General features: G+C 40.8%; 1 protein-coding gene and 1 pseudogene across 6 annotated transcripts in view; one reads left to right on the top strand and one right to left on the bottom strand.

Moving 5' to 3' along the window:
* Positions 1-21414, bottom strand: part of AUTS2 (activator of transcription and developmental regulator AUTS2) — a 1910865-nt gene that overhangs the window by 1267703 nt on the left and 621748 nt on the right. The gene's annotated exons all lie outside the window — the stretch shown is intronic.
* On the top strand, positions 7208-7326 carry LOC143984563 (5S ribosomal RNA; annotated as a pseudogene).

Here is a 21414-nt window from a genome sequence, read left to right as displayed (position 1 = left end):
ATATATATATATTATAATTATTATTATATAATTAAAAGTCAAACAAAGAGAACAGGCTTCACTCATAAATCTGCAGATGTGCATAACAGTATTTTAGTGTAGATACATAAAGCATTATTAAAAGATTTAACTCTTCAGAATCTACTCAAATCGGAAAAATGCATTTTGGTTGTACTAACCATTTCATATTTTTATTTTTACTTCTAATGCAAAAAGGGTATGCTGTAACAACAACAGTCATATGAGTAGCTTGGTGTTTGGCTGTACACATTTCTGAATATCCAAGTGATTTCATGAAAAGTTTAGATACAAGCATTGACCTGCAGATGGCACAAGCGCCTTGTATTTCAGTCATCTCGGTCTTCAGCACCAGGGCTGATTCAAATAGTTGTGCATTTATTTATATTGGGCATAAGAAAAAAAATATATAACTTTTTTGCAACAAATAAGAAAAAAGAACAAAAAGTACACATTTGGCTGTGTTTTTGCACAACTTTTTAAAAAGTGTAACGTTTACAACTGAAATATGATCATTAAATGAGTACCCACAGCTTAACATAGTTGGTATGAAAATTGTGTAACTCTTAAAGAACAGGCAAAGCAATCCAGCTGTCAGATGAGACGGTGCTGAGGAAACGAGAGATTACATTGAGGGTTCATGTCCCTCATTTCTTACCTAGGGTGCACCATGCTTATGGTGCATCAATTGAAGCACAGTGCAACAAAGCTGCATGTAAATACAATATGTCCATTAGTGTTACAAACATAATGGACATACTTACATTCAGCTTAAATAATAAAAATAATAATGTTATAAAATCATGTAATTATCTGAGGATAAATGATTATATGTAGAGTATACTTTTTTTTATGCAATTATTTACTTTAAGTGTATGTAAAGACTAAAGTTTTTCGTTTTGGATGGAGTAAAGAAGGATAAGACCCTTCATGAATTTTTTTTATTGCTGTCTGTGTCCAGGGAGGAGGGATACATCACTGCATTTGTGCTTTTGACAAATATTTATCTAGATAGAGAGTAAGGATGAATTCCACATTTTAGAGTTGGCGGTAAGAAAACATCTCTCAATAGGGCATTAACAATAGATGGGCACCTGAGACATGTGCACCTCCATTTTTTTCTGGTTTCCCAAGTCCTGATGCCACCGCTGTGCATTAAAGCTGCTTGAGCTACTCAACAAATTTTCCATTACACAACCCATCATGCCACTTCTACTCAGAATTGCCACCCACGCTCTCCCACCGGCAGCAGTGGGACAAGGTGAGCTGTAACTGCTGAATGAGCCTTTTACCAACCGTGCCATTAGGGGAATTTTGAGAAAACAGAAAATGCGTTGGCTGGTGTATGTGTTAATGTATGCATTATTGTGTGTGCCTTAGTATGTGTTAAGCTGTATATATGTCTGACCCCTGCATGCTGTACCTTACATACACCTGAGGCCTGCATACTGTACATAACATAGCTCCTGGAATCTATATGCTAGGCTGTACATTACATACCGCTGACCTATGAACCTTGTATACTGGGAAATTCATTACTTTTACTCCTGAACCCTAAACTCTGCAATGGTATACTACTGACCCATTCACTTGTGTATATAAAACACCTGATCCCTAGACTCTGTATATAACACATTTCTGACCCCTGTTACATACTGTAACATACTATTGACACTTGAGCTAAATACACAACACACTCTTGACCCTTGTAGATTACATATACACTGGAAACATGCATTTACTAGTTTACATACTTCTGACCCCAGCCCTCAGTTCTTTTTATACTCCACATCCCTAAACTCAGTATGTTAGATACACCTCACCCCTTTGCTTAGTATGTTACATACACCTGACCCTTGCACTCTGTACATAACATTCAATCCATATATACTCCTGCCTCTTGCACTTAGTATGTTGCATACTCCTGACCCCAGCACTCAGCAAGTTACATGCTCTTGGCCCCTGCACTGTACACCGGACTATATGTTACATACTCCAGACACCTATTAGGCTGTCATTCAGTTTAACTATCCCTTTTAAACCACCTCTGCCGTAGTGCGTGACTTAATCCTTGCACTAATACGTTTACCACCTTTGTGTGCCCCAGGGTGCCCCCAAGCTTATGCAATTCTAACATTGCCCCATGTACTGTTCCAGTGACATACTAGGGTTGATCTACTAAAACTGGAGAGTGCAAAATCTGGTGCAGCTGTGAATGGTAGCCAATCAGCTTCTAACTTTAATTTGTTCAATTAAGCTTTGACAAAAAAAAAAAAAAACTGGACGCTGACTGGTTACAAATTGCACACAAGCTAGTGGGTATTCCAGGTGATTCCACAACCACATAGAGTCATGATCATAGTTGGTATGCCAGCTTACAATCAGCTTCAGAGCCATGAGCTATCACGGCGAGTCTGTTGAGAGAACATCACCACAAGTGGCATCGCTTGATGATTGATTGATAATAGATTTACATCATGGAAATCTTTTCTCTTTGTTTATTGTTTTTTTTATTTTTATAAAGGACTTTGTCAATGGAGTGTATGTGTGCGTGTGTGTGTGCGCGCGCATTTATTTACTTTCTAACTTCTTTGTAAATGGTTAAGCAGGGGTACTCTGTATCCCTTAGTTATTTATATAGGTGAGTCCCCCTCATAACCAAACCAAAGGCACCCATGCCTTTCAGTTTTGCAGGAACAAACACTTTAGTTCTTGAATAGGGAGGATTGGACAGGTCCTTTAACTAGGTGTACAGGCTTTACATGACCTATAATTCTGAAGCAGCTTCTTATTCAAAACCTAAGTGATGTTTTTTTTTTCTGTAATGAGGACGCTGGAATGCTTGGGAAATATTATTGAAACTGTTCTTAAACTTTCATATTTTCTGATGTTGTTTCCTATACTGTAGGTCTGCATAAATACCAGTATTTGGTATATTCTGCACAGTTAAGAAAATACTTAACATCTTGAGTTTTTTCCCCATAGGAAGAAATGTTGCAAAGGCATTTTATGGCTGACGGAACTAATTTAGTGCAGAACAGGCAGTAAGCTATCTTTAGATAAATGCTAATGAGAATGTGACTGCTCTGCTCTGTTATGCTGAGAGGGAAGGTCAACATCTAATAAATCCTGTTAACAAGGCAATCTGAACTACACTTCAGCTTAACATCGCTCCAACGTATAGTCATTACTGCCAGTGGGCTATTAAAAAGAAGCAGGTCAAATAACAGAAATAAAGACACTGAAGACGCAAACCGCTTTCAAAAGTAAAATATGTGCCTCCAAAAACATATTTCATTTATATGATATATTTATATAGTATTGATTTATGGATTTTAAATATATCTAGCCTACGGTTCAGTAATTGGAATGTTAGCTTGTACAACCTTTGCCCTCACTTCTTGCATGTTGTATGCTTTACTATGTTCCCCATTGTAGAAAAAGGTCAAATGACTTAGGGGTTACATTTCCAGCTCATTTGTTTACTATGTCTTAGCCTTTTATAGGGCATCCGTGGTTAACCTTCTGTGTCATCAGTTTGGCTGCTGTTAAAGTAAACTTGTCATAGAGTTAATGCAGTCCAAGAAGAGCACAGCTAAAGACAATTTTTTTTTTTTTAGGAAAGTTCTAAAGTGATGTATATTACAATTATAAGGTCTGCCCCAATTGTTAAAGAAAACCTGTTATTAACTACTTTCAGACCGTGCCATTTTACTGGCTTAAGACCTGACCACTTTTTGCAATTCGGCACTGCATCGTGTTAACTAACAATTGCGCGGTAGTGCGACGTGGTTACCAAACAAAATTTACGTCCTTTTTTCCCCACAAATAGAGCATTCTTTTGGTGGTATTTGATCACCCCTGCGGTTTTTATTTTTTGCGCTATAAACAAAAAAATGAGCGACATTTTTGAAAAAAATGCATTATTTTTTTACTTTTTGCTATAATAAATATCCCCAAAAATATATACAAAAACATAGTTTTATGGCATTTTTATTAATCACTTTTTTTTTTACTAGTAATGGCGGCGATCAGCAATTTTTATTGTGGCTGCGACATTATGGCGGACACATCGGACATTTTTGGCACATTTTTTGGGACCATTGTCATTTATACAGCAATCAGTGCTATACAAATGCACTGATTCCTGTGTAAATTACACTGGCAGTGAAGGGGTTAACCAGAGGGTGGCAGTGTAGGGGTTAAGTGTGTCCTAGGGGCGTGTTTCTAACTGTAGAGGGCATGTTTCTAACTGTGGGGGGTGTGGTTGTCTACACGGCTGTGTATTAGTGAACACTGATCTCTGCTCCAATCACAGGAAGCAGAGATCAGTGTCACTTGTTGCTAGGCAGAACGGGGAGATGCTGTTTACTTCCGCATCTCCCCGTTCAGCCTTCCCGTGAGAAGATTGTGGGTATCGCGGCGATTGAGTGCATGGGACCCACGACCAGATTCACGGAGTCCCGACCGGCACGCATGCGTGCTGCCACCGACACACGCACGCTGCTACTGGCGCGCACGTGATGGCACGGCTGCAATTTTAAATGAATCGTAGTATGCCAGTCATTGGATTGGTTTAACAGGAAACTAGAATGTTAAAACAGAGGTCAGGAATGGTAGCTTCTAAAGCTATTTATTTTAAAATATATCTTTGATAATACTATAACTGCCTAACCCCACCTCCATCCCCAACACAGTATTAAAACAAAACATACAACCAAAGTCTAAGAACCTGCTTACCTACAAAAATCTATGATACTTGTCATGACTTGATCTGAAATTCTATACTTTTCATTGCAGAGTGAAAGGGTCCTTCTTCAGGTATCCACCATGCTGCCTGTGTGATCTGGACACTTTCTGTTGGCTGTACAGTGGAGGGGTCCTCTCAGATTGTAGAAGACTGCAACATTGTGACAATATTGTGACAAGTAGACACACTGGAAGAAGTGGCAGCAAAGGACACATGATGGAACACTCAGGTAAGTAGAAAAAGGCATTAAAGGTCATTTGTAAATTAAAAAATAGGAATGATTAGGGGAAAGGTGGCCTGGCAATGTGCTTTAAAGCTTCCCTTTATATATGTATAGTGTATAACAAACAAATCACAAAATAACACAGTCCTGTAAACAAAAAAAAAAAGTCCACCAAAAGCAGGTCGGAAGAAAGAAGCTGAACATGCTTTAAACTATAGAAAACTGGAGCTGCAGCCTCCAATACCATTGTAATGTATTCTGTACAATTTCTGTCTTGTCTTTCAAGTGTTTAACCCCTTGGCACCGGTGCTTTCCGGTCCTTTAAAGGGGTTTAAGATGACGGGAGGCTGGGCAAGATTTTTGATCATGTGACCGCCGTGAATGGCCATGATCGGAAGCTTTCGGTTAGCCATGGTAACTGTGCCAGGAGCGCACAGGGGGCAAGCTTTCAGCACAGCTGTTTTTGCAATATTGCATGCAAAGGCCCACCTGCTGAGAGGCTGGATATTTGTGTACTACTGGCGCCAAGAGGTTAACAAATGCTGCAAAGACATTAAAAGAAGCATGTACTAAGAAAATATGGAGCTTGCCATTACTGATTTAATTTGAATATACATTTTGTTTCATATTGATTCTATGCTGATCCAGTGACTTCAATATGTTCTGAGGCACTGACATGGAACAAATATACAGATGTTCACACATGTGTGGTTCAGGGCAGCGACTCTAGAAATATTGAAACCAGAAGCAGCCAGGGTACTAAGATTCTAAGAAGGATGTCATCAGTGACAACATTTGTTTTTTATCTCTGTGTAAGTAATTTTTAATAAAATTCTGACAGATGTTATAACCCTTCCCCACCATATCCAATTTTTTTTTTAATTTGGCTTTAGATATAATTTAAGGCCTCATGTACACATGCATAAAAAAATTGTGCTTTTATAGGCAAACTGTATTTTTTTATCTCTTGATGCAGTCCAATGTTAGCCTTGTGCGTTGTGTCCACGCACATTAAGCTTTAGAACAGTTATTTATAAGTAGCATTTAAAGGCATAATAACAAAGTAAAACCTGCCTTTAGAGGAGAGCTTATAACCATAATTGATTTGCATATATGTGTAATATGGGCAGAATAAACCAGCACACTTCCAATATGCAAAAAAAAAAAACGTGGTTTCCTGTAGATTACTTGAAATTCAGCTTGGGTGGCCCTCTTGTAGTCTAAGAAAATGGAGAAGTATGAATTGCTACTATTTTCAACTTTTTGACTCAACTTTATCAGCAAAACATGTGACCTGATCGCACTCATCTCAATCTACTAATTTACAGAGCTGTTATAGTTTTTTTATTGCTGTTTGAAGTGTGATAATCATTGTTCCACATCATCAAGTCTAATTTTGTTTAGCGATTATTTACAAGCCCGAGCTGAACATCAATTGATAGATTTGCAACTTGACCTCACAAATGCATCCAGTGATACTGATTTATGATGTCAGGACAATGTGGTTAGTCTTCCCTTGACCATTGTAATTCACATTGATTTATTATTCAGTGCTGGTTCAGCAAGCTTATTAAAAGTTCACATTGCTGTGCAGAGGCTGTATTATAAATATTACAAATGTATAGGAGGTGAAGAGGTTCTTGATTTTATTATGTCTTTTTTCAAACTTGTCCTGTTCTGTTTAAAGGATGGGGTCATCTTTTGAAAAAAAGAATAAATGCAAAGGTTTTTTCAGGCAAAAAAAAATGTGCATTAATATATTTTTTTTTCTCAAGTGCCTGCAGAATTGTAGGTCCAATGTCAGGCTCCTGCAGACACTTGCCAATGAACTATGAGAACACTCATCAATGCCCTCACAGTATATTTAGAACTACAAACCATCTGCTGCGGTGCCAGATGAGACTTGCAGTTCATTCATTCACAGATTCCTGTGAATGAACAACACAGTAGTGTGGTTAGAGCCCCACACAGTCACACTGTTTGTGAAAACTGACAGCTGGTTCAGGGAGAGGATCTCCCACCCGCTGTCACAGGGAGGGAGGGGAGGCTGCTTGGAGCATGCTACAAGTTATGCCTTAAATATGGCTTTAATGTGCAATGTGCTCCAAAACGTGAACATATCCCTTAAGCTGATTAAATAAGGTTATTATTAGAGATAAATAAATTTGCCTGGGGTCACTGGAGGAATGTCAAATAATGTTTAAGATCCACAAAACACCTATGGCTACACCACCCTGAATGCGCCCGATTTCTTCTGATTTTGGAAGCTAAGATGGGTTGGGCCTGGTTAGTACTTGGATGGGAAACCGCCTGGGAATTCCAGGTGCTGTAGGCTTAAAAAAAAAAAATCTACAAAACCCAAAATTACCTGTGACTCCTATTGAAGTATATTGGGAGTAAGTGCTGGCATTCAATTCTGGCCATTTTCAAGGCTAATAGGCAAACCATTGCCAAAAAAGTTAGAATAAACTAGACACTAAGGATGAGCCGAACACCCCCCTATTCGGTTCACACCACAACCTGCGAACAGACCTAAACTTCCTGCGAACTTTAGAACCCTATTAAAGTCTATGGGACTCGAATGTTCGAAATCTAAAGTACTAATTTTAAAGGCTAATATGCAAGTTACTGTCCTAAAAAGTGTTTGGGGACATGGGTCCTGCCCCATGGGACATGGATCAATGCAAAAAAAAAGTTTTAAAAACAGCCGTTTTTTTCAGGAGCAGTGATTTTAATAATGATTAATGTGAAACAATAAAAATGTAATACGTACAAAAAGGGGAAGTTTGTGACTTTAAATGAAAATTCATTTAAAGTCCCAAACTTCCCTTTTTGTACGTATCGATTACCGGGATGGAGGTACTTAATTGTGCTTCATTTAAAGTCCCAAAATTCCCCCCTCTTTGCAATAAAAATGTAATATTCCTTTAAATTTCGTACCTGGGGGGTGTCTATAGTATGCCTGTGAAGGGGCGCATGTTTCCTGTGCTTAGAACTGTCCCTGCACAAAGTGTCATTTCTGTAGGGAAAAAAATCTTTTAAAATCACTTTGAATTGCTGGTTCCCGTAATACAGAGAACAATTTTTCAAAAGTGTGTTTGTCTTATTTAACAATTTTTTACACTTTCTTTGTGAAATGGAAGGGGTACTTTTGTACCCCCTTACCATTTCAAACAGGGGGGGACCAGGATCTGGGGGTCCCCTTGTTAAAGGGGGCTTCCAGATTCTGATAAGCCCCCCCACCCACAGACCCCCACAACCACCGGCCAGGGTTGTGGGGATGAGGCCCCCAAAGCATCCTCCCAATGTTGAGGGCATGTGGCCTGGTACGGTTCAGGAGGGGGGGCTCTCTCGTCTCCCCCTCTTTTCCTGCGGCCTGCCAGGTTGCGTGCTCGGATAAAGGGTCTGGTGTGGATTTTTAGGGGGACCCCACGTCAATTTTTTTTTTTTTTGATGCGGGGTTCCCCTTAATATCCATACCAGACCTGAAGGGCCTGGTAATTGAATTTAGGGGAACCCCACGCTTTTTTTTTTTTTATCAATGAATGAATTGTCGGCTCCCGTAATACAGAGAACACTCATTGAGTGTTCTCTGTATTATGGGAGCCGACAATTCAAAGTGATTTTAAAAGAGTTTTTTTCCTGCAGAAATGACACTTTGTGCAGGGACAGTTCTAAGCACGGGAAACATGCGCCCTTTCACAGGCATACTATAGACATCCCCCAGGTACGAATTTTAAAGGAATATTACACTTTTATTGTTTCACTTTAATCATTATTAAAATCACTGCTCCTGAAAAAACGTCAGTTTTTAAAACTTTTTTTTGCATTGATCCATGTCCCCTGGGGCAAGACCCAGGTCACCAAACACTTTTTAGGACAGTAACATATGCATATTAGCTTTTAAAATTAGCACTTTAGATTTCTCCCATAGACTTGTACAGTGTGTTCCGCGGCTTAGCTGCGAATACCCCAAATTGTTCGCTGTTCAGTGAACAGGCAAACAGGCAATGTTCGAGTCAAACATGAGTTCAACTCAAACTCGAAGCTCATCCCTACTAGACACTACAATGGGAGGGGGGGTACCTAACAAAGCTACACAAAAAATGTTACTGAACAGTATAGTTTTTATAGACAGCGTCAGTGATTCTGTATTCTGGCATCACATATGAATGGATTTTGAATTGGGTTTTTTCAGCTTTTACATTTTTCCAATTTTTACATTTAACTTGGCTTAGTATTATAAAAATCCCATTTTTTTGTAAATTAAAATAACAAACATGGTATACTTCCCTGCCCTATGCAGTGGTGTTGCACAGAGTGGCCCCGCTCCTCTTCTTCTGGGGTCCCCGGTGGTTATCTTGGCTCCTCCTCCTCTTTTTATGTTCACCATAGCCAGGATCAAAGTATGGCATATGTGCCACCATCACTTAATAATCTTAGTAAGTTCTAATGCTTTGACACTCACTTTATTATGAGCAGATAACCCATAACCTATCATTTTTAGGGAGATAATTCTCTATAGCCATGTTAAAATCTTCATCTATCATTTATACATCCCCCAGAACAAAATTATAAGCAGTTATAGTAAAGGATTGCCATGTATTTCTTTACATGGACATATGTACTGTAAATATATTTTAAATAAGGAAAATGCTATTTATGAGTGTATTTAATTTATATCCAGTGACCATACATGTGTCCCTTGTATATAATACAGCCCCTGGTCTAGTTTATAAATCACAGATCTAGTCTATGCTTCTCTGCAAGAGAAAAAAATAGTATGCGAATGTTCCTTTGCCCTGCAGCTTTGGTCAAGAGTGCTGTGTTTAAAGGTTATAGTGATTAAGCACCGTGATTAATTAAGTCTCAAAATAATCAATTCCACTCAACCACAAATCTAATTTGCATTGCAGTTCAGGCATTGCTTCATTTTGCTTTTACACAGTCTATAGCGCCAAATGTATCTATGGCCATTTTGGGATTGTAACATTATTAAGAGTCATTTTGTAAGAGCTAATGGGAAGAATTTATCTATATGGCAGCATTAGCTTCAAGTAGCTTCTTCTGCTGATGTCAATTAGTAGTGTATGGCATTTCCCCATAGTGATATTAAATTGCAATGAACAACAGTAAGTTATGAAAACAGTTCTTCCATTTAACAAAGTTATACAATATAATATGTCCTAATTATCTAAGCAACATGAAGACTGCTCCCTTTGTAATTTTTAATACCAAGCAGTACAATTTGAAGCATGCAAAAGTAGATTAATTGCATTTGTCAATGCTTCTTTTCCCATATTGAACAAATAGCTTTAGAAAAATAATACAAAACGTATTATATCAGCCTATCAGACCAGCCGTTCCTCTTTTTTGCCAAATAATAGATTCTACAGGATAATTAGTTATACACACCACATGGCAGTAAGACTTCAAAGCAATGGGTAGGCAAACAAGTCACTCACCGCATAAAGATGCAAACACTGTTGCACCCATGGAACCTGTGGGAGTCAACAATGGATTGTACTTGATACTCCTCTGGTTCTCAACCTGTATAGGGTGAGTACATGGCACCGAGGTGGTAAAGCAATTTCAGACCAAAGATTTCAATAAAGAGACATGAAACACATTTGAGATGCACATACTAGGAGGAATGTCCAAGGTGTAAGACACTGGGTTAATCCTGTGAAGGATACGGAAAGGCCCAATAAACCAAGGTGCCAAATTCAAAGAAGGTACACAAATTCGGAGGTTGCGAGACGACAGCCAGGCTCTGTCCCCAACCTGGTAGGAAGGTGCAGGCTGGCGCCTGCGGTCAGCATGGAATCTGTACCTATCGTTAGCATGTTGCAAAGCCTCCTGAACTTGTGCCCAAGTGGAACAAAGACCACGGAGATGCTTCTCTAATGCAGGAATACTCTGCAGAGCAAACGAGTCAGGTAACATGGAAGGCTGGAAACCATAATTCACCATAAAACGGGAACAATTGGGAAGCAGATTTCAAGGCGCTGTTGTGAGCAATCTTTGCCCATGGTAATAGGTCTGACCAGTTGTTATGATGGTCAGAAATATAACAACGTAAGAATTGCTCCAAGGACTGATTGGCTCATTCTGCGGCCCCATTAGACTGCGGGTGAGAGGCAGAGGAGAAAGCAAGCTGAATTCCCAACTGTGCAAAAAAAGCTCACTAGAACTGAGAGACAAACTGACTACCCCTGTCCAAGACAATCACCTTGGGTAGCCCATGTAAGCAAAAGATCTCCCAAGCAAAAATGAAAGCCAGTTCCTTAGAAGTGGGCAACTTCTTAAGTGGAATACAATGACACATCTTTAAGAACCGGTCAACCACCATAAGAATAACAGTGAAGTGTTGCAGTTTTCCACTCGTCACCCTCCTTAATCCGCATGAGATTGTATGCCCCTCTCAAATCAAGCTTTGTGAAAACCGTTACTCCCTGGAGGTGGTCAAATAACTCTGCATTCAATGGAATCGGGTAGGCATTCTTAATCGTGAAACAATTGAGACCCCTATAATCAATACAAGGTATCAATTCACCTCTCTTCTTCACAAAGAAGAACCAGTACCGGCAGGAGACAAGGATTTGCAGATGAAACCTTGATAAAGTGCATCTGCAACATACTCCTCCATGGCCTTATAAAATTGTGGTACTAATCTGTCAGGGAGGAGAGTGTAGAGTTGCACAGGACCTTGGCTACCTTCTGGAAGCATGTCTCACTGCATTGTGGTGACCAGGAGAGAACCTCAGCACGGAGCCAATCAAAAGAGGGGTTGTGCCCCTGTAACCAAGGATAACCAATAACCAGTGGAAACCGGGGTGAGGAAATAACTTGGAATTGGATTATCTCATGATGAAGAGCCCCTACTGCCATGGACAACGGAACAGTCTCATGAGTCACATGGGCAGGCTGTAAAGGTCTCCCGTCAAGAACCTCAATGACAAGTGGAGTGTCACGCAGCTGGAGTGGAATCGAGGGCTGCGATACAAAGGCAGCATCAATGAACAGGCCTGCAGCCCCAGAGTCGATTAGAGTCTGTATCTCGATGGACAAGTCAGCCCAAGAAAGGGTGACCAAAACCAGGGGCTTATCCTTCTGCATAACTGGGGATGAAACAACGCCACCTAAGGTCTGTCTATGACAGGACCTCAAGGTTCGGGCATTCTCTGGACGGGTAGGACAAGACTTCAAAAAGTGACCAGCCTGGTCACAATAAAGGCACAATCTCTCCCTCCTTCTAAAGGCTCTCTCATCCTCAGAGAGACGCATGAAGCCCAAGTGCATGGGTTCATCTTCACTGACCGACTCGGTACCAGCAGGCATGGGAGGTGAGGGAAGCATGGATTAGACTGCAAAGCTCGGAGGCAAACGTACAGGATGCTTCCGCAAGTGCTCCTTAAGAGAGAGTCTTTCTCTGATGTTATTTTTTATATTTTTTACAGTTTTACAGTTTTTTTTTTTGGGTGAGAGGCCTTTGGTGAAACACCAGGGGTCTAAAGAGATCCCAATGTTTCTTTTTTTCCCAAAGTCCAAAATTCCCTTACCCCTTAATTCTTACGGTTTTTTTTTTGAGACAAAGAAAAGGGACTGAAGGTGGGATCTGAGCAGAAGGGGATATATTTGAGGATTTAACCCCTGCAAGGAAGCAATAGGAGATCAGTGCGGGGGGGGGGGGTGGTAGGGTGTCTTCCATATGTGCAATGTGTGAGCGACCAAGGCCCATGTACACCGCACACATTGCACACTTGGATGACACCCCACTGTGTCTACACTTGCACGTTAACAGTAAACATATTTTCTAGCATGGACTAGAGCCATAATCTCAGGAAAAGGCAGACCTCCTTGTTGTGGTCCTACATGTTAGTTGTCACTTCTGAGGGACATTATCTTTTGAGCCAAACTATTATATGTATACAATTAATATAGGTATCTATGCAAATATAGTATTATAAAGAGCCAAATGTTTATCTCATTTTTATGTTTTAGTAGGACACGGTGTATAAATACACTCTAGTCCAGCCTTTTGCAGACAGGATTCCATAGAACCTAGGGTTCCTCCAGAGGTTGCTAGCAGTCCCTTTAGCAAGGACCAGTATTTTTTTCCCACCTACACTGACCATCAATGCTATGGGGCAATTCTACATGGCAATTGTTGATCACCAACAAATGGGGTCCCTTCTAGACTGACCACCAATGTTGAGTACTTTTTTCTGGTCAAATTTTGTAAGGATAAAGAGTCAAATGAGGTCTCCACTTTGCCACTTGATGCATTTCTTTCTTACTTATTCTGGTGCTGTATAAACACATGCCTCTCCCGGAAGTGAGCACACTACCTTAGCTGCAGATTGAGAGTGCCAGTTTGACATTATGTAATACAACCTTCTTTTGACCTTTTATTTTTTTCTATTTCAACAGCTAGTGCCCTGTCAGCCTTCTCTGAAAACATGTCAAAACTGTATGTCAAATGCAAGCATACAGGTAGATGAAGAAGTTATTTTTTTTCCTATAAGTCAGTGATGTTGCTCATCGGGAATATGGACAGGCTTTGGGGCATTTAGGGAAAGGGTTGTTATAAGAAAAACACTTGATACTTCACTGTATGTAATCTTTGCTTATGTATTTGTTCACCATATTCTCAGTTTGAATCACCAAGTTTATGACAGGCGTAAAATAAACAAAATGTCCTTTAGAAATAATACATTTCATCTCTCTTGAGTGTTAATGGCTTTACAAACATGTTTTATTTCAAGTGTTTAGTTTAGCACTGTGTTATGAAACTTGTTTTATTTTAGATTTTTTTCTTGTTGTACTTTCTGCCGTTGCTAGTTTGAAGCAGAACAAGTAGAGGCAATTACTTTAAAACGCACAAAAATCAGCATACAATTATAGTCATTTCACATTTGTGGCTCTGACAGCAAGTGAAACAAAAAGATGTTTTTGATCTCCAGCTGATTTTTTTTCTGCATTTTTTTTCTCACTTTTAAGCTGAGGTAGTTAAAGGATTCAGTCCCATACAGTGGCACCTGGGCTCCATTCCCAAATAGGAAATAATCACCAAACATAAGCATTACAAACAAAAACTATCATACAAAGTAAAATAATTAAATGAATAAACATTAAAGGAAACTTTGCCACAGCATGATATTTTTATTTTGTCACTGCTGCAAGTCCATTCACATATACTGGTATTGGCTCAGTTCTGGCAAAATGGTAGTCCATCCAGAAAATAGCATAATACAGCTCAATGGAGCACTTTGAAGGTGGTAGTGTAAGCCCTTGTACACATGGTCGGACATTCCGACCGTGTTGTCGGATAATCCAACCGTGTGTGGGCTCCATCGGACTGTTTCAGTCGAAATATTCGACCGACAAAGTTTTAGAGCTGGGCTATAAAATTTTCCGACAACATGGTCCGATGGGACTTTGTCCTATCAGTTGTAGAGAATTCCGATCGGACAAAGTGCCACACATGCTCAGATCAAATTCCTAGACCAAAGCTATTGGCTACTAGCCTGAACGTAATCCCGTCGTAACAAAATAACGTCACCACATTCTGAACGATTGGATTTTCTGACAACTTTGTCCGACCGTGTGTATGCAACACAAGTTTCGGACAAAATCCGTCAGACAAAATCCGACAGATTTTGTTGTTGGAATGTCCGACCGTGTGTACAAGGGCTTAGAGTGATTGTAAAGTCTCATTTTTTGTTGTTAAAAATAATAAACATGTTTTCTTATCTGCTCTGTGCAGTGGATTTGCACAGGGCATCCCAGATCCTCCTCTCCTTGGTTCCCTCTTTTGATCTGCTGACCCCTCCCTCCTGATGTTTACCCCCACAGCAAGCAGGCTGCTATGGTGGCACCCGAGCTGAGCTGCAGCTCACAGTGTCCATTCAGACATGGAGCTGTGGCCAATCCCTGCCCCTTTATCTCCTCATTGGCTGACTAACTTTGATTGACAGAAGTGGGAGCCAATGGCACCAAGCTGCTGTCTTAGCCAATGAGGAGGGGAGTTTTGGGAAGCTGAGACAATCCTACAACATCGCTGGATAGAGAGGGGGCTCAGGTAAGTATTAGGAGGCTGTGGGGGGCGGTCTGCTGCACACAGAAGGCTTTTTATCCTAATGTATAAAAAAAAGAAAAACCTTCTGCCTTTACAATCACTTTAAGTCCAGAGTATCTTTTTTTACACTTGTTTGTGCTCAGAAAATTGGAAGTTTGTCATTAGACCCAATCACAAAATTCAGTTGAGGTTGGATTCAGAGTTTCATGACTTTAAATGCCCCAAGACAAATCCTAATTTTAGTGTTGTTTTCTTGTCAGCCCAGATTCTTATTATCTCGTGTACAACTTTTGGAATGCATGGCTTATTCTTACTGTGCACCTATTCTTACTGCTCTAGTTACCTTAACACTACCAGCCAGTCTGAATCCCTGAGGAACATCCTACTACTGTACTTCTGGTAACACCTTTAACCACTTTCAGACCGGACCAATTTGCTGGTCAAAGACCAGACCACTTTTTGCGATTCGGCACTGCGTCGCTTTAACTGACAATTGCGCGGTCGTGCGACGTGGCTCCCAAACAAAATTGACGTCCTTTTTTTCCCACAAATAGAGCTTTCTTTTGGTGGTATTTGATCACTCCTGCGGTTTTTATTTTTTGCGCTATAAACAAAAATAGAGCGACAATTTTGAAAAAAACGCATTATTTTTTACTTTTTGTTATAATAAATATCCCCCAAAAATATATAAAAAAACATTTTTTTCCCTCAATTTAGGCCGATACGTATTCTTCTACATATTTTTGGTAAAAAAAATCGCAATAAGCGATTATTGATTGGTTTGCGCAAAAGTTATAGCGTTTACAAAATAGGGATAGTTTTATAGCATTTTTATTAATAATTTTTTATTATTTTTTTTTTTACTAGTAATGGCGGCGATCTGCGATTTTTATTGTGACTGCGACATTGTCGGGGACCCATCGGACATTTTTGACACATTTTTGGGACCATTGTCATTTATACAGTAATCACTGCTATATAAATGCAGTGATTCCTGTGTAAATGACACTGGCAGTGAAAGGGTTAACCAGTGGGTGGCAGTGTAGGGGTTAAGTGTTCCTAGGGGTGTGTTACTAACTGTGGGGGGGTTGGGCTTTCATTTAGTGTACACTGATCTCTGCTCCAATCACATGGAGCAGAGATCAGCGTCACTAGTTGCTAGGCAGAATGGGAAAATGTTGTTTATACAGCATTTCCTCCATTCGGCCGCTCCGTGAGACGATCGCGGGGATGCCCGCGGCGATCGAGTCCGCGGGTCCCGCGACCGGACTCACGGGGGTCCCGACCAGCGCGGGAGCGCGCCGCCGGCGGCGCGCTCCCGATGGCACGGCGGCAACGAATATTGGACGTACATGTACGCCAATATGCCTGGCCGTGCCATGCTGTCGACGTACATCGTCGTGCGCTGGTCGGGAAGTGGTTAAATACTGTGTCTCATGCTGCTTGTGCACCTCGCCTACTGCTCTAGTTACATTGCCATCCCAAGGGCTCCTACCACCTACCAGGCTCCAGCTCTGAGCAATATCTTGCAATTCTTATTAACCTATGCCCCATCTCCTTGCTTCTATTTCCTCTAAATTCCATGAATGTCTGGTCTACAACTGACTTAACCATCTCCCTGAGAACTTTCTTGACCCCCTCCAGTCTGGATTTCGCTTTCAACAATTCACAGAAACTGCTCTCCTAAAACTCTCAAATGATCCACTAATGGCTAAAATTAATAGACACAATACCATATCCTACTCCTGGACCTCTCTGCTGCTTTTGATGCAGTGGACCACCCCCTCCTTCTCAAAAAACTCCACTCATTGGGTCTCTGACTGTACTCTTCCCTAGTTCACATTCTACCTTATCCCACTGCACCTTCAGCATCACTTACAATTCAACTTCCTCCTCTCCGCTTCCTTTCTTTGTGGTCCCCTGAGGTTTTGTTCTTGGACCTCACCCATTCTTGGTCTACATCTCCCCCGAGTCAATTGATAGCCTTCCATGGCTTCTGATACCATTTCTATGCTGACAACACCCACATCTACTTCGCTACTAGGGATGAGCCGAACACCCCCCGGTTCGGTTCGCACCAGAACTTGCGAACGACCCCCGTGTTCGGTACGAACGTTAGAACCCCATTGAAGTCTATGGGACTCGAACGTTCGTAATGGAAAGTGCTAATTTTAACGGCTAATATGCAAGATAGTGTCCTAAAAGGGTTTGGGGACCTGCCTCCTGCCTCAGGGGACATGGGTCACTGCAAAGAAAAGTTTTAAAAACTGCCGTTTTGGTGGGAGCACTGATTTTAATGACGATTAAAGTGAAAAAAAAAAGTGAAATATTCCTTTAAATATGGTGCCTGGGGGGTGTCTGTAGTATGCCTGTAAAGTGCCACGTGTTTCCCGTGTTTAGAACAGTCCCTGCACAAAATGACATTAAACGGAATTAACACCATTTACAACTGCTTGCGGTTTTAATGTTATATCTGGTTCCTGCAATATGGTTGAAAATCATTGAGAAACATGGCATGGGTAGCCCTCCCTGCCCATTACCAGCCTATTTGGGTCTTGTACGCATATTAAGGGGAACCCCGTACCCATATTAAAAAAAGGAAATGCGTGTGGCCCCCAGGCCCTATATACTCAGAACAGCAGTATACAGGCGGTGCAAACAAGACAGGGACTGTGTAGGTTTGTTGTGTTAAGTTGAATCTGTTTGTCATTTTCAACCGGTACATTTTTAAAGTGTAGCTCCAGTCAAAAAAACGATTTTTAAGCTTTTTGGAAAACATAGGGAAGGGTTATCACCCCTGTATAATTTGTTTTGTCGTCCATCTTTTTTCATCTCACTTGCTGCTGTCTCCTTGCGTTTGCAAGTAGGAGATGTTTGTAAGTTGGATGTTTGAAAGTAGGGGCCTGCCCTATATTATAGTGGTATGTACTGGGTACAGAGCACGCAGATAGCACGCACTATCTCCTAACACTACTGACTGCAAGCTCTATTATTAACCACTTGACCACTGGGCACTTAAACACCCTTAATAACCAGACCAATTTTCAGCTTTCGGTGCCCTCACATTTTGAATGACAATTACTCAGTCATGCAACACCTATAGGAAATGTTTGTCCTTTTTTCACACAAATAGAGCTTTCTTTTGGTGGTATTTAATCACTTAGACAAATTGATTATTAATAATTCACACTTTACAGAGGTAAATGATGAAAACAATAATAATCCAAGCAGCGCTTCTATCAGTTCTGTGTCATCAACACAATAACTTTTTCTATATTAAGACATTGGAAGACGGGATCGTATAATCTGAAGTGGTTGTGCTGATAAGGTTCTTTCTTGAGGAATTTCTGGTGAGTTTAACCCCCTGTGGGAGTGTGGAGCACCGTGTGGAGGAATTAGTGTGAAGTGCACCTATTTTTCTACCATTTCTCACTGGAGTCACTCACTGCGGCCCCCTTTGCTTTGGACTTATTCACTTCCTTAAATCTTCTGTTGCATTCAGAGCACTGGAATTGTTGGACTGATTATTTGAGTCTGATCGATTAATCTTACTGATCAAATTATTCTGGTTATTCACATGTTATGTCTTAATATAGAAAAAGTTATTGTGTTGATGACACAGAACTGCTAGAAGCGCTGCTTGGATTATTATTGTTTTCATCATTTACCTCTGTAAAGTGTGAATTATTAATAATCAATTTGTCTATGTTTATGTATATTTTTTAAGTAGCTGCTGTCTCAGGTGTAAACCTGTCCATTTGTCTATTATTATTTTTTCCTTTTCTTTTTACATTGAGCTTTTAAACCATTTAGCGCCGAGGTGAGAGAAATAGTGGGAGCGCGCTTGTTTTTTAAAATTATTTTTTTTCTCTCTTATTGTTTAAATTAAGGTATTTAATCACTGCTGGGTTTTTTATTTTTTGTGCTATGAAAGAAAAAAGACCGAAAATTCTGCGAAAAAATGAATTTTTCTTCGTTTCTGTTATAAAATTTAGCAGATTAGTCATTTTTTCTTCATAAATTTTGGCCAAAATCCATACTACTACATATCTTTGGTAAAAATAAGTACAAATTGGTGGATATTATTTGGTCTTTGTGAAAGTTATAGAGTCCACAAGCTATGGTGCCAATATCTGAAAATTGATCACACCTGAAGTACTGACGGCCTATTTCCTTTTTTTTTTTTTTTTTCACAAAATTGTCATATTATCAGGTTATTTCACACACACAGCATATGCATACCACAAATTACACCCCAAAACACATTCTGCTATTACTCCCGAGTACGGCGATACCACATGTGTGAGACTTTTACACAGCGTGGCCACATACAGAGGCCCAACATGCAGGGAGCGCCATCAGGCGTTCTGGAGCACCCAGGCCAATTCTGACATTTCTCTCCTACATGTAAAAATCATCATTTATTTGCTAGAAAATTACAGAGAACCCCAAAACATTATATATATATATATATATATATTTTTTTTTTTAGCAAAGACCCTGGAGAATACAATGGTGGTCGTTGCAAATTTTTATCTCACACGGTATTTGCACAGCAATTTTTCAAACGCGTTTTTTGGGGGGAAAAAACAGTTTTGTGCTTAAAAAACAAACAAAAAAAACAGTAAAGTTAGCCCAATGTTTGCATAAAGTGAAAGATGAAGTTATGCTGAGTAAATAGATATCAAACATGTCACTCTTCAAAATTGCACATGCCCGTGGAATGGCGCCAAACGTCGCTACTTAAAAAATCCCCATAGGCGACGCTTTAAATTTTTTTTTACTGGTTACATGTTTTGAGTTGCAGAGGAGGTCTAGGACTAGAATTATTGCTCTCGCTCTAACATTCTCGGCGATACCTCACATGTGTGGCACATGCGAGCACATGGGGACATGGGCGCTTTAATTTTTATTTTATTTTTTTATTGTTCATTTTACTTTATTTATTTTAGTTTGACATTTTTTTCCCCAAAAATATATTTTTGATCACTTTTATTCCTATTACAAGAAATGTAAACATCCCTTGTAATAGGAATATGGGGTGACAGATCCTCTTTACAGTGAAATCTGGGGGGTCAATATGACCCCACATCTCACCTCTAGGCTGGGAAGCCTGAAATAAAAAATAAAAATAAAGATTCTGGCTTTGATCGTACTGGCGAGTTGGTAGAAGCACCGGAGGGCGGTGAGGGGTGGGGGCGTCTATGGCTGGGTATTTCAGGGTATCACCGAGTATGGCTGGGTATCTCTGAGTATGGCTGGGTATGGCAATTTATGGCAGGGTATTACAGAGTATTGGCGGGGTATTGGCGGGGTACTACAGAGTAATAGCAGGGTACTGCAGAGTATTGGGGGGTACTACAGAGTAATGGCAGGGTACTGCAGAGTATTGGGGGTACTGCAGAGTAATGGCGAGTACAGCAGAGTAATGGCGGGTACTGCAGAGTATTGGGGGGGTACTGCAGAGTAATGGGGGTTACTGCAGAGTAATGGGGGTTACTGCAGAGTAATGGGGGGTACTGCAGAGTAATGGCAGGGTACTGCAGAGTAATGGGGGGTACTGCACTGCAGAGTAATGGCAGGGTACTGCAGAGCAATGGCGGGGTACTGCACTGCAGAGTAATGGCGGGGTACTGCAGAGTAATGGCGGGGTACTGCAGAGTAATGGCAGGGTACTGCAGAGTATGCACTGGTATTGCAGAGTATTGGCAGGGAATTGAGGGGTTAAATTCGGTGAGCAGCGATGTGGGCACTGCAGATGCAGCCCACATCGCTGCTGACACCGATCTCTTTCCCCTCCGCTGTACCGATCGGTACAGAGAGGGGAGGGAGGAACCGGCGTCATAACATGACGCCGGTTTGTTTCCAAGTGATCGCTCCGTCATTTGACGGAGCGATCACGTGGTAAACGGCCGCTATGAGCGGCCGTTTACCGTGATCCGTGATGCGCCGGGTCCTGTGGACCCGGCGGTCACGGATGCTCTCGAGTGCGCGCACCTCGGGGCACGCGAGAGCAGAATTCTGGGAGGCCGTTAATTAACGGCCTCTCAGAGTTAAACAACCGCCCTGAAGCCGTTAATCGGCAATGGGCAGTTGTTAAGTGGTTAAAGCTAGATCACTAGCTATATAGGTGAGGTGAATATAGTGGTGTATACTGCAGTCAGGGCACAGACAACAACCACTACACAGCAGCAAGATAGGAAATCAGCCAAAAACGATTGGTGTGTACTGTGTTGAAGGTACACAGAACACCCACTGCTTCAGATGCTAAGTAACACACTACACGAGGCCGCCTCAAAGGCGGCCTTATATAGTGTGGGGCGTGCACTACACAGCCTGAGC

Source organism: Lithobates pipiens, unplaced genomic scaffold (assembly GCF_037356315.1).
Source record: "Lithobates pipiens isolate NorthernLeopardFrog02 unplaced genomic scaffold, aLitPip1_a1.2 Scaffold_16, whole genome shotgun sequence".
NCBI classification, from domain to species: Eukaryota; Metazoa; Chordata; class Amphibia; order Anura; family Ranidae; genus Lithobates; species Lithobates pipiens.
Note: the sequence above shows the minus strand (reverse complement) of the source record. Positions and strands in the feature narration are given on the sequence as shown.